Raw genomic sequence first — 13,282 nt, 5'->3', positions numbered from 1 at the left:
GTTCAGTAGGTGTTCTGTAGGAGTTGTTCCACATGTAGATGTATTTTTGATGTATTTGTGGGGAGGAAGGTGATCTCCACTTCTTACTCCTCTGCCATCTTGAACCTCTGCCCCAAATATCTTTTTACATACTACATTTTTTACATTCAAGAAAGGTAAAAAATTATTTCCAAAGAGATATTAAATGGTAGAATATGCTTGAAACATACCAGAGACCATTCTCAGAGTCATAGTAGTTTTTTAGATGAAAAGATTAGAAACTATTAGAATTCTGTGGTAGTCTGTTTTCTCTTTACAATTATAGAGTAAGGGTTAGAAATTTCCAGAAAATTTAAAAGGTCTAGAACTTTTAAAAAATGAAGCCTTGTTTTATTTTGAGAGGTATGCATTTTAAATGTACCAAAAAACCCAGAAAAAATGTACAGTCACTTAACCTATCTTATTGTTGATTTCCTCACTATTAAAAATAGGGGTAGGGGCTTCCCTGGTAGTGCAGTGGTTGAGAATCCGCCTGCCAATGCAGGGGACACAGGTTCATGCCCCTGTACTGGAAGATCCCACGTGCCGCAGAGTGGCTAGGCCCGTGAGCCATGGCCACTGAGCCTGCACGTCCGGAGCCTGTGCTCTGCAATGGGAGAGGCCACAACAGTGAGAGGCCCACGTACCACAAAAAAAGAAAAAAAAGTATATATATATATATATATATATATATATATATATATATATATATGGGTAATAAGACTATGCAGGGGCAGTCACGAAGATTAAAATATCCTATGCTACAGATATTCTGTGATTTAAAAATGTCTTGTGTATGGGAAGTGTTCAATAAATGTTGGTTCTTCTCTACTCCATTACCTTACTTATATTCCAGAGTACCTTAATCACAGTAAAGTCTTAATGATACTGAATGGACGGTTGATTGGGAAAAAAAATCATTTGAACTGCTTGATTACCATGATTCAACAGATTCAGATTGTATAAATTCTATATGTAAAAAAATCACAGAACTATTTCTCAGGCTCTGATCATATGATTCCAAACTCAGATATTTTTATACTGTAACCCAAAGAGGGAAATGAGAGAACAGATAAAAAAGCTAGTTTTAGAATTAACAATAAGATTAGAGAAGACACTACATGAATTATTTTCACTGGTTTTTACTGAGGGAAATTAAGAATAAAGCTTTCCTGAAAGTGTTTAGTAAATCAAAGGGGCCTTCCCTGCTGGTCCAGTTGTTAAGAATCTGCCTTCCAATGCAGGGGATGTGAGTTTGATCACTAGTCGGGGAACTAAGATCCCACATGCCACAGGGCAACTAAGCCCATGTGCCGCAACTACTGAGCCCGTGCGCTCTGGAGCTCACATGCTAAAACTAGAGAGAAGCTGGCACGCTGCAACAAAGAGCCCACTCACTGCAACTAAGACCCAACACAGCCAAATAAATACATTAAAAAATGTAGATTAAAAAGAATCAAATGTGTCAGAGAAAAGTTATTTTAAATGTGTAGGGTGGTCTATACCTGTTCTATCCAATATGGTAGCCACTAGACAGATTTGGTTATTTAAATTTAAATTAATTAAAATAAAATAAATCCACTCCTTAGTCATACTAGCCAAATTTCAAGTCCACTATAGCCACATGTGGCTAGTGGCTGACACAATGAAGAGCATGGATTTATAGAACAGTTTTGTCATTGCAGAAAGATTTATTCAGAATCACTTGTCAAGTCTTAGTCAATATACTAGGTGTAGGAGAATCACAAGGGCTGGAGAGCATCTCTTGAACAGTTTGAAGAAACTCAAAATTGAAATTGTGGAATAGATGACCATGAAGTGTTACATTTTGTTATACATGGCCACTATGCTGACTCCAATCCATAAGAATCCTGAGAACTATAGACCAATAATTCTTATTCTTACATTGTGGGTGAGGTGCAAGATTAACAGCAATATCATCAGATGCTTAAGAAAACATAACTTATTATGTAAAAGCAATCATGATTTCTATAAAGGAAAATTATGACTGACAAAATCAACTAGGGTTTTTTGAGCATTTTGAGTAAGGGGGTTGAAATAGTTATAACTTATTTAAACTTTCAAAAAACTTTTACGAACACCAAAGGCCTTTAAAGTGTCTGTCATTGAATAGATGGTCTCTAAAATTTCTTCCATACTAACATCTGATGCTGACCTTCCTGAAAATGAACTGCCAAGCTGACAAGGATAATCTGTGTGGAGATCTCGCAAGACTGGGTGAATGGGTAGAACTCAGCAGATAAGCTTCAATGAGCTAAATATTACTTATTAGAAAATGGGCTTCAAACAATAACCTTGGCATTTAACATACTGAAAACACAGAGTTGAAGGATAGCAATAAACAAAAGCTCCTCTGATTCTTCAAATGTGAAGGAAGCTGAAGCAAATTTAAAGTATGATATGCCAGAAAGGATACAGAATCTTAGCAGTGACTATCATAGAATCTTATCTGTTATCTAGTCTACTCTTCCACCTGAAGATGTCACTCCTGTCTCACCCTACCCTCTTTTGGAATATTTCCAGTTTTGAGGAGTGCACCCCTCACTGAACCAATCTGTTTAATTATTTAATTGCTCCAACTGTTAGAAAATAGATAAATTACATTGAATTGAAGTTTACCTCCCATAATCTCCACCATTGGTTTTGGTTCTGAATTTCAGAACTAGGCAAAAGAAAAATAATCTTTCTTCCGCTTACATTCCCTACACATGCTTTAAGACATCTATCATGTACAATATGTACATACATTTTCCTGCTCCTAGTGGTGAAGCAAATATTAAAAAAATATCACCCAAACCAGAATACAGTTGCAAAATAAGATATGTTACTAAGGAAGAAACATCTTCCGGCAAGAGGGTATAGCATGGTTTCCTTGGTGTTGCAGTGGTTAAGAATCTGCCTGCCAATGCAGGGGACATGGGTTCGAACCCTGGTCTGGGAAGATCCCACATGCTGCAGAGCAACTAAGCCTGTGTGTCACAACTACTGAGCCTGCGCTCTATAGCCCGCAAGCCACAACTACTGAGCCTAGGTGCCACAACTACTGAAGACTGCACGCCTAGAGCCCGTGCTCCTCAACAAGAGAAGTCACTGCCATGAGAAGCCCGCGCACCGCAACGAAGAGTAGTCCCAGTTCACCGCAACTAGAGAAAGCCCGCGTGCAGCAACAAAGACCCAATGCAGCCAAAAATAAATAAATTTATTAAAAAAAATAAAAAGAGGGTATAGCAAAGGAACCTGACCTAGACTTGTCCATTGTTTCATGGATATTTATCATATCCCTAGATACCAGGCATAATGATGTTCATCTGTCTTCCTACACATTCCAGCAGGACTTTGGACCAAAGACGTTTTCAACCAATGTTTGTTTTTAAAAACTTTTTATTTTGAAATGATTTTAGACTTACAGACAAGTTGTAAAAATTGTACAGTGAGTTCCTATATTACCTTGACTCAGCTTCCTTTAATGTTTACATCTTATATAACTATAGTACGTTATCAAAGTCAGGAAAATAATAATGGCACAATATTACTAACAGCTGTAACTAATTAACATAACTAACTAACGTTTTATTTTTTCCATTATTAAAAGCAAAATACTCTGAAAATTTTTGAATGAGGAATAATTTAAACAATGAATTTCTTTTTCTCACCCCTGACCTCCAACCATTCAGCCTCCACCCCCAACCCCCTAAGCAGTAATCATTTTTATAGTTGCTTGTGTATTAATCCAGTTATTTTATATAAATATAAGCAACATGAATATATATTCTTATTTCCTCCTCTTTCTTATACAAAAGGAAGCACACCATACACACATTTTTGCACCTTTTTTTTTTCACTATACCTGTCTTGGAGATCTTTTCATATCAGTACAGAGATAATCCACTTCTTCTTCTGTAAAGTCCCATAGCGTTCCATTGTATGGATGTACTATAGATTATTTAACTAGCCTCCCTTGATAGGCATTTGTGTGGTTTCCAATCCTTTCTTATTGTAATCCATGCAGCAATAAAAATCTTATAAACATATCAGTCTGCACTCCTGTGAATATATCTGCAGGATATTCACTCCCCCAAGTGATACTTCTAGGTCACATGATATATGCATTTGTAATTGCCAAACTGCCTTTCCACAAGCCATTTTCCTCAGAGCCTTTCTAATAGAATATATTATCAAACTTTTGGATCTTTACTAAAATGATAGGCAAAAAATGGTATTTCAGTATAATTATAGTCACGTTTCTCTCATAATAATGAAGGAAGGTTAACATATTTTTATATGTTTAAGAGCCATTCGAATTTCCTTTTCAATGAACTGTCAGTTCATCTAATTTGCCCATTCTTTTATTGAATTGTTGATCTTTTACTTCACGATTATGAAGAATTTTTATATATTAAGGAAAATTAACCTATAGTTTCCCACCTAAAGAAAAGTATTGTTAATATTTTGGCATACGTATTTCCATCATATATGTATACTTTAGAAAAAGGATAGTTGTGATCCTTCAGCATTACAGTTTTCTATTTCCTATTTTCCACTTGATTGATGCTTGCTTTACAATGCTGTTAGTGTGACACAAATCAGTTTTTATCAGAATCACCATAATTTGATACTGATGGTAAGTCCTCTCAATGATTTGGCCCTGAGTGCTTAACTACAGGTTTTCTGCTTTTGAATTTTTACAGAGGAGGCTCTTCCTCAGCAAACCAGAACGGCCTAGGAAGATACACTTAATGGTTAATCACTGCCATCTGTTGGTAAATATGGAGAATGTCATCCAGTGACTTTCCCCTGTGGCGTGGATATTTTATCGTTTTTGAAAACATATTTTTAAAAATTCCAGAAAATTTGGGTGCATGATAATCTTAAATAAAATGACAAAAATAGGAACAAAGTTTAAGGACGCTTAGGAGTTTAGTCAGAACATATTTTTCTTCGAAACACTAATTCAAAAAGGTGCATACACCTCAATGTTCATAGCAGCATTATTTACAATAACCAAAACATGGAAACAACCGAAGTGTCCATCAATAGATGAATGGATGAAGAAGATGTGGTATAGATATACAATAGAATACTACTCAGACATAAAAAAGAATGAATTTTTGCCATTTGCAGCAGCATGGATGCACTTGGAGGGTATTATTCTTAGTGAAATAAGTCAGGGAAAGATAAATACTGTATGATATCACTTATATGTGGAATCTAAAAAGTACAACAAACTAGTGAATATAACATAAAAAAAGCAGACTCACAGATATAGAGAATACAACTAGTGGTTACCAGTGGGGGGAGAGGGAGGGGAAAGGGCAATATAGGGGCAGGGGAGTGGGAGGTACAAACTATTGGGTGTCAGATAGGCTCAAGGATGTATGTATTGTACAACACGAGGGATATAGCCAATATTTTGCAATAACTGTAAATGGAAAGTAACCTTTAAAAACTGTATAAAAATAAAAAGTAAAAAAATAAAATAAAAGGTTAAAAAAGCTACAAAATAATATTCCCCTTCCAATTACTAAGATTCCTTTAGTGTTTCTAACCAATTAATATTATTTTCCTAAGCAGAATATTGGACTGTTGGAAAAAACTAATCTCAGTAAAAGATATTATTTCTACCTTGCTGATTTCCAGTTCACTTTACATAACTGGTTGTCGTGGACAAATTAATTTCATGAATTGGATAAGTGACACAACATAAGGTTTTATCTATGCAAATATTCATAAAACTGTGACTAATTGTTTACTGATAAGGTAGAATAATGTACATATCCAAAGATAATGTAGACTGAAAATGTAGCAACGTTCTGGAGATTATCACAATTTGCACAGTGCCATCTGTAGTGGAGTGCTTGATAACGTTTAATTGTTTGAAGATGATATTAACAACTTCTAGTGAGAAATTACTTAAATAATATAATATTCTCAGGTATCAGTAAAGAATACTTTAATTATTGGATATTATTTTCATTTATTATCTAGGAAGAATAATCTCCTGGATTTGGTAAATTGATAATTTAAAGCTTAGCTCATTTTCTCCTCCTGCTTTTAATTCATTCTATTTGAAAACACAATAAATCCAGCAATTTGGTAAGTTTGTGATTATAATGCCAAATTTAGAAGATCTTATTTTTAGTCAAAGTATTCTTCCTTTTCAGTGAGCACATCTCAATATTTGTTGCCTCCACTATATGGTTTATTATATGCTCTTTAAGTCATACCAGTATTTATTTCTTTGCTCTTCAGACTATGCCAGTTACCTGGGTCTCTATCAAATGTAGGGGTGGTTTTTATTTTCTCTTGACATAGTTGCCATATATTTTCACCAGGTGAAAGTAGCTAAAACATGTTATATCCTGTGGCTGAATGTGGCTGAATCATGTCAGGTAACCTTGGTTTTAGAGGTAGATAAACTTAAAAGAAAATATTTATGATCAGAACAACAACTAAAAATAAACAACAATAGCAATGATGAATTCTCACAGGACTAAACTAAGCAGCACACCTTCCTGCCAGAGATTCACAGAATATATTGGGACTTCTAATTATATGCTCATGCTAGGATTGTAACAGCTTTGAAAGCCACAAGCTATTCTGTGCTAAAAGTAAAAGTGGGTGGAGGTGAAGAAGAGGTAGCAAATATGTAGTCTTACCTCCACCCACTCAAATCTAATTGTTAAGTCAATTAGAAAAGATTAACGTTGACAATTCAAGAATGAACTCAGGCTCTGCTTATTAATTCCTGGTTCTCTGCATGTGAGTTAGCTGAATAAAGAAAATAGTGATGAATTTGCATGAAAAAGCATTATTCACTTCTGTGGAAACCTGATCTGGGCCTTAGCTTCTGAAAAGTCATCACATGCCAAAGTCAATATTTTAAATGTACACTCAGAGCACAGTGCATCTGGACACCCTTCTAAAAAGTTTAACTCAGTTGGAAAGTTTCCTAGTCCTCTATTAAATTGTTAACCTGCAGTCCACTTCTACTTCTTAATGCCCTAGACTCTGGGAAACCCTCAAGAAGAGAAGAATATGGTAGATTGAGACCAGGCATGGCGGTTCACTTGTGCTATCCCCAGTAAAGGGAAATTTAGGAAACGTTCACAGCAATGAAGAGAAAGTGTCTACAGTGGAAGTATTCAGATAGATGTAACAGGAACAAAGTAGGTATTTAGCCATAGGAAGACTGAGACCAGGAAAAGGGAGAGTAACATTTATTGAATATAGCCTAAACAACGTGCATTATACTTGGCCCTCCTCCTGAATTTTATCCACTATTAGAGCTTGTATAGCATTAAGTAAAAAAGCGATGATGAAAAGAGAGAAGGAGATTTGAAAAATAGGTGGGTAGCCAAGGTAACTACAGAGGCTAAGAATAAGTGAATACTTAGAAGAGGAAAAACACCACCTCCCTGTTTGCTTTTCTAACTCATAGGATTCATCTACAAAATAATTGGTCACTTCAAGGGAACAACTGACAACTAAAACAATTTGACAGCCCTAGAGTTAGCCTTTCATAACATCAACATTATTCACCATAGTATATTCATCCAGAGTACCTTAAACTTCATTTTTGAAAAATGTTTTAGATAGATAGATAGACACAGATATATTCAGAAACACATAAATCCTATCCTTCATTCTCTAAGTCCCAATATTTAACTGTTCTGACTTCTAATAGAAAATATATGACCACTATCATTCATTCATCCACCGTTTATCATCTTTTTATCTTAACCTTTTCATGAGTTTTAATTTTAACTGGCCTTGATACTATTGAGAAGGTACCATATCAGGAATATATGTAGAATTATACTGAGGCTTGTGTTCTTTAGTCTCAAAGTAGGTCTTCCTTAAAATATAGAGATCATAATTGGGCATATTCTAGGACAAATATACCATAACAAAAAGATGATGCTGCAGTGTCTTACTAGCGATTTGTTTGATTTAAAACAATAAAAGCATTGTTGCTGCTTCTGATACTTGTGGTTGGGTATGACACCCAGACCTCTTACTTCAGAGCTATTCCTAAGGTACACTGAATTGAAGAGATCCACACAAGTCTTCTGTTTCAGAGGATCTGTGCTACTGAGAACGTATTGTTAGATAAGAAGAGATTTTCAGCTAGTTCAAAAAAAAAAAAAAAGCCACATAGCTCTAATCCGTGTCCTGTTACCCATATCTTTCTAGCCCTCTTTTAGTGGCTTCCTTTTCCCCTTTGATATGTGTTTTAACTTTCCCCAAGGCTGCCTTTGATATATGTTTTAACTTGATTTTACCTGGAAACAAATGCTGGAGAAAAGAAGGAGAGAGCACTCCCAGTGTAATTTTCCCCAGGTCTGGCCTGCGCTCTACTGATAAATAACTTGTCATCAACAATCCCATATTTGTACAATTTGATCTTCTGATCACACTTCATTTTGTTGTCTCTGACTACTTCTTTAATCTCCCAAAGTTCTTTTTGTTTCTCTAAGATATTTCTGTCTTTGGTGTCTTCTGTAAACTTAGTTTACCTTACAAATGAATTTCAGTGTTTACCTGGCCTTGATCAGGTTGAGAAGGTCTCATAGCAGTATCAAAAGCATGTGCAGAATTATGCCGAGGTTGGAGTCCTGATAAACTCCTCTGTTCTCTGGCACAGTAAATTAAAAAAATATATATAGTTAGGATAGATAAGTAGCTTAATTGGTTATAAATCACTTTTTAAAATAAACTCATTTTTGACAACACAGAATGAATATTCCCATCTTAAGACTCCATTATTATATGTACTTGAGAGAATGCAATAATATTGGCTACCATTTGTTGAGTATTTTCCATGCTCAAACTGTTTTACTTTACATTATCTGATTTTTCCCAACATTTTATTAGGAAAATTTTCAAACACACACCAAAATTGAATTTTATAGTGAATGCCCATGTATCTACCACCTCGATTTAATCATTAACACTTTACTATACTTGCTTTTGCATATATCTATCCATCCTTCTATCTACCCACTAATCCATTATATTTTTGATGCAATTGAAAGTAAATTTCACACATCAGTTTATTTCACAAAAATTACATTATCTTACTTGAGTAAGGCTTGCAAAATAAGTATTATTAATTCCATTTTACAGATGAGAAACCTGAGGCTGAGAAATTTTAAGGAAATTCCCCAAGGCCGCACAGTCAGTGATTTATAAGGCAGGGATTTGAATCCCAGTCTGTCTTGCTCTATGTCCATACTTTTTCCACTACACTAAGGAATCTTCCAGAGTATATATAGAAACACTCTGTCAATTCACAATTGAGGGAATGGCAGAAGGGAAAAAAAGGAGCTCAAACTAAATTATATATATATATATATCGGGCCTCTCACTGCCGTGGCCTCTCCCGCCGCGGAGCACAGGCTCCAGACGCACAGGCCCAGCGGCCATGGCTCATGGGCCCAGCCGCTCCGCGGCATGTGGGATCCTCCCGGACCGGGGCACGAACCCGCATTCCCTGCATCGGCAGGCAGACTCTCAACCGCTGCGCCACCAGGGAAGCCCTAAATTATATTTTAACTGAAGAAAAATAAGGCAGATTAATTCTTTACCCAAAAAGTCTATAAATGTCTAAATGCTTATAAACACTACTACTATTTTAATCTATAATCAAGCTTTTTGTTTTGCTTTTGCTTCTCAATGCAACTTTCCATTAATCATTTCATTTGATTCTCACAACTATGGAGAAGTAGGATATGTATACCCAACTCTTCATTTATAAAGGAGGAAACAGGGGCTAAGTGATGCTCTCAAAGTCATAGACAATTAGCAGAAGAGAGAGGATTGGAATACAAATCCAGTGTTCTAGAAAGCTTTGGAGTAAGAAAACTATGGAGAATACTTAAAAGGTGACTTGTTTATGGGTATGATTTCTAATTAAAATGATTCTTTAAAATCTCAGGAGGTTTCCAACCTAATTCTATTCTTAGAAATGTGAGGCTGACAGTACAAGCCACTTCCAATTTTAAAGTAATATTTCAAACTATCCACATACTGCATAGAGGGTAACATTATCTTGTCACTGGAGAATGATACTTCAAAGTAGATGCTAATTTGAATTAACTGATATAAAATTGGTGAGATTTTACCCTACTGGTATTTACCTTTCATATTTCTATCATTTAGAGGCAGTGCAAAATATAAAGGGTACTATTTGCTTTTAAGCAAAGAAACAAAAGGAATGCAACAGGGCTTTACAGCTTTCAGAGCACTGTTTTATCTCATTAGAGTCCATTAGTGTAGCATGGGGATTAAGAGTTTAAGCCTGGGTGTCAGATTGCCTGGGTATAGACTTAGCCCTGTAACCTCAGCCAAGTTATTTGATCTCTCTGTGCCTTAGTAATCTCATCTGTACTTTATAGGGTTCTTGTGAGGATTACATGAGTCGATAGGTATGAAACATTTATAATTCAGCCTGATACATATAATAAGCTGTCTGTAAATGATTGTTGTTTTCAGTATCAATCTCACCATCTCTGTGAGATGTGTAGGTCAGATTATAGCAATCTCTATAGCTGAGAAAATTGAAGCCCAGTGAAGTGACGAGATTTGCCCAAGACAGAGTCAGATTACAGTAAAGCCTATTGAATGCTGGGGGTTGGGGTAAATAGGAGGTACTGGTACAGCTGTCCCCCTTCCCCCACCTCAACTCTTAGGACAGTATGTGTGGTGCATACAAATAGCACCTCGGTAGAAGGAAGGCACTGAAGTAGAACAATTCTTTAGTGAATTACACTTGGCTCACTTGGTTTTTATCTGAGGAAGGGGCTTTCCAGTTTTTGTTGTATCCAAATCCTGAACAAAATGTATTTAGTTATCCTGACTTGTGTTTTAATTTAATTAAATGTTGATGAATATGGAAGAGAATATATCAGCTGTATGCATGATAAATGATATCCATTATTTCTTGAATCATTTACTGATCTCACAAGCAATTTCCCATCATTCTCAGAGGTATTTAGAAATTTCTTACCGGTGATCATTTGTATTCTTCTTTGACTTCTTTTTACAGTAGTGGATAGTCTGGATTGTTACACCAACTAGTAAAGCCAGTCCTATTCCAGGCAATGCTGCTACTAAAATCAGGTCCAGAGTATTCCAGAGCTGGTCACATTTGGTCCCCATGTACCAATAATTTCCCCACAGACCTCTGAAATTTGGACATCTTGATAGAGATAATAAAAATAGAAAAAGCTCACAAATTAGAGAAATAAAAACAAATTGTTTCCTGAAAGAATTCAATCTTTCATTGTTACTAAACCATAAATTTTCCCTTTAAGGCCCTCAAGAGATTTCTATTGTCCTATTTTTCCAGTTGAGCAAACACGCTAATATGTACAGGTTTTAACACATTGAGTTAGCATGCAGAAGGTGGTCAGGATTTCCCAACCATTGGCTAATGAAGATGTGGTACTTAGTTAGAAGTGAAAAAAAAAGTCTCACCCAGAATGGCTGTCTCAAGACTGCTTTTAAAACTATCCACATTTTGCCCATTGCTCATGCCTCTATTCACTCTGGCTACTTCAGTTCTATGACTGCTATGAAAAGAGTTTGAAGTGGCCTAATCTACTAGTTCTGTAACTGCAGCTGGGTGTTCCCTTAACCAACTCCTACAGTGATGAATGCAGGTTAAGAGCCGGACTATGCCACTCGACAGCAAATACAAGAAGAAACATGAGAAGGTGAGAATAGACTGTCTGCCAGCAAAATCTGCCTTTTTCCATCTTTCCCATGACTCCAGATCTTCCTCATCTATTTTAAAGAAATAAATGACTCATATATAAACTTCCTGTGTTTTTATAAAGCCTGACACTTTGCCAAATAACCTGAGTGTGGTTCTCTGGTGTCTAGATTGAACTGGCATAGCACACACCCACATAGAAATGTCTATGGGTTTGTGGAGAGGAAAAATGTGACTTCTCACCATCCTCAATTAGAGTGACTAATGGTGAGGTTAGTTCATGTAGTGTCTTTAGAGATTACTTCATTGTCTCCTGTAGAATTGATAAAGGATTACGCAGTTGAACAGTGAATATCAGATCCTAAGTAAACTAAACCTGGTTTGTATTGTTCCAATACACTGAGTACTGTCATGGATGACATGAAGGGATTGATTAGATGATTACTATAATCTTTTATAGCTCTGATAGTCTAGGCTTCTATAATAAAGTGCAGCTACCAGCTTCAAATAGGTAGTAATCTACTCAATTGGACATGGCTTCTAATATGTAATATAACGTAATTCATTTAAGGAAATTAAAATATGTTTGAAAAATATGTCTTAGGCCCTCGGAGAAGATGGCGGAAGAGTAAAACGCGGAGATCACCTTCCTCCTCACAGATACATCAGAAATACATCTACACGTGGAACTGCTCCTATAGAACACCCACTGAACGCTGGCAGAAGACCTCAGACCTCACAAAAGGCAAGAAACTCCCCACGTACCTGGGTAGGACAAAAGAAAAAAGAATAAACAGAGACAAAGAATAGGGACGGGACCTGCACCAGTGGGAGGGAGCCGTGAAGGAGGAAAGGTTTCCACACACGAGAAGCCCCTTCGCGGGTGGAGACTGCGGGTGGCGGAGGGGGGAGCTTCGGAGCCACGGAGGAGAGTGCAGCAACGGGGTGCGGAGGGCAAAGTGGAGAGATTCCCGCAGAGGATCAGTGCCGACTGGCACTCACCAGCCCGAGAGGCTTGTGTGCTCACCCGCCGGGGCGGGCGTGGGAAGGGAGCTGAGCCTCGGGCTTCAGTCGAATCCCAGGGAAAGGTCTGGAGTTGGCAGAATGAAAACAGCCTGAAAGGGTTAGTGCACCACGGCTAGCTGGGAGGGGGTCCTGTTGAAGTCTGGAGCTGCCAAAGAGGCAAGAGACCTTTTCTTCCCTCTTTGCTTCCTGGTGCTCCGGTTGAAGTCTGGAGCTGCCTAAGAGACAAGAGACCTTTCCTTCCCTCTTTGCTTCCTGGTGCGTGAGGAGAGGGGTTTAAGCGCACCCCATAAAGGAGATCCAGAAACGGGCGCGGAGCTGCCGAAGAGACAGGAGACTTTTTCTTGCCTCTTTGCTTCCTGGGGCACAAGGAGAGGGGATTAAGGGCACCGCGTAAAGGAGCTCCAGAAACGGGCGCGAGCTGCGGTTGTCGGCGCGGACAGCAGAGACAGGTGTGGGACGCTAGGGTTGCTGCTGCCGCCACGAAGACCTGTGCTCGCACAC

General features: G+C 37.4%; 1 pseudogene; it reads right to left on the bottom strand.

The window, feature by feature from the left end:
• Positions 1-11,199, bottom strand: part of LOC112066432 (V-type proton ATPase subunit B, brain isoform-like) — a 53,439-nt pseudogene extending 42,240 nt beyond the window's left edge.
• Positions 11,200-13,282: the final 2,083 nt, after the last annotated feature.

This window comes from Physeter macrocephalus, chromosome 21 (genome assembly GCF_002837175.3).
Source record: "Physeter macrocephalus isolate SW-GA chromosome 21, ASM283717v5, whole genome shotgun sequence".
In the NCBI taxonomy this organism is placed as follows: Eukaryota; Metazoa; Chordata; class Mammalia; order Artiodactyla; family Physeteridae; genus Physeter; species Physeter macrocephalus.
The sequence above is the reverse complement of the archived record's forward strand: the minus strand, read 5'-3'. Positions and strand labels throughout refer to the sequence as shown.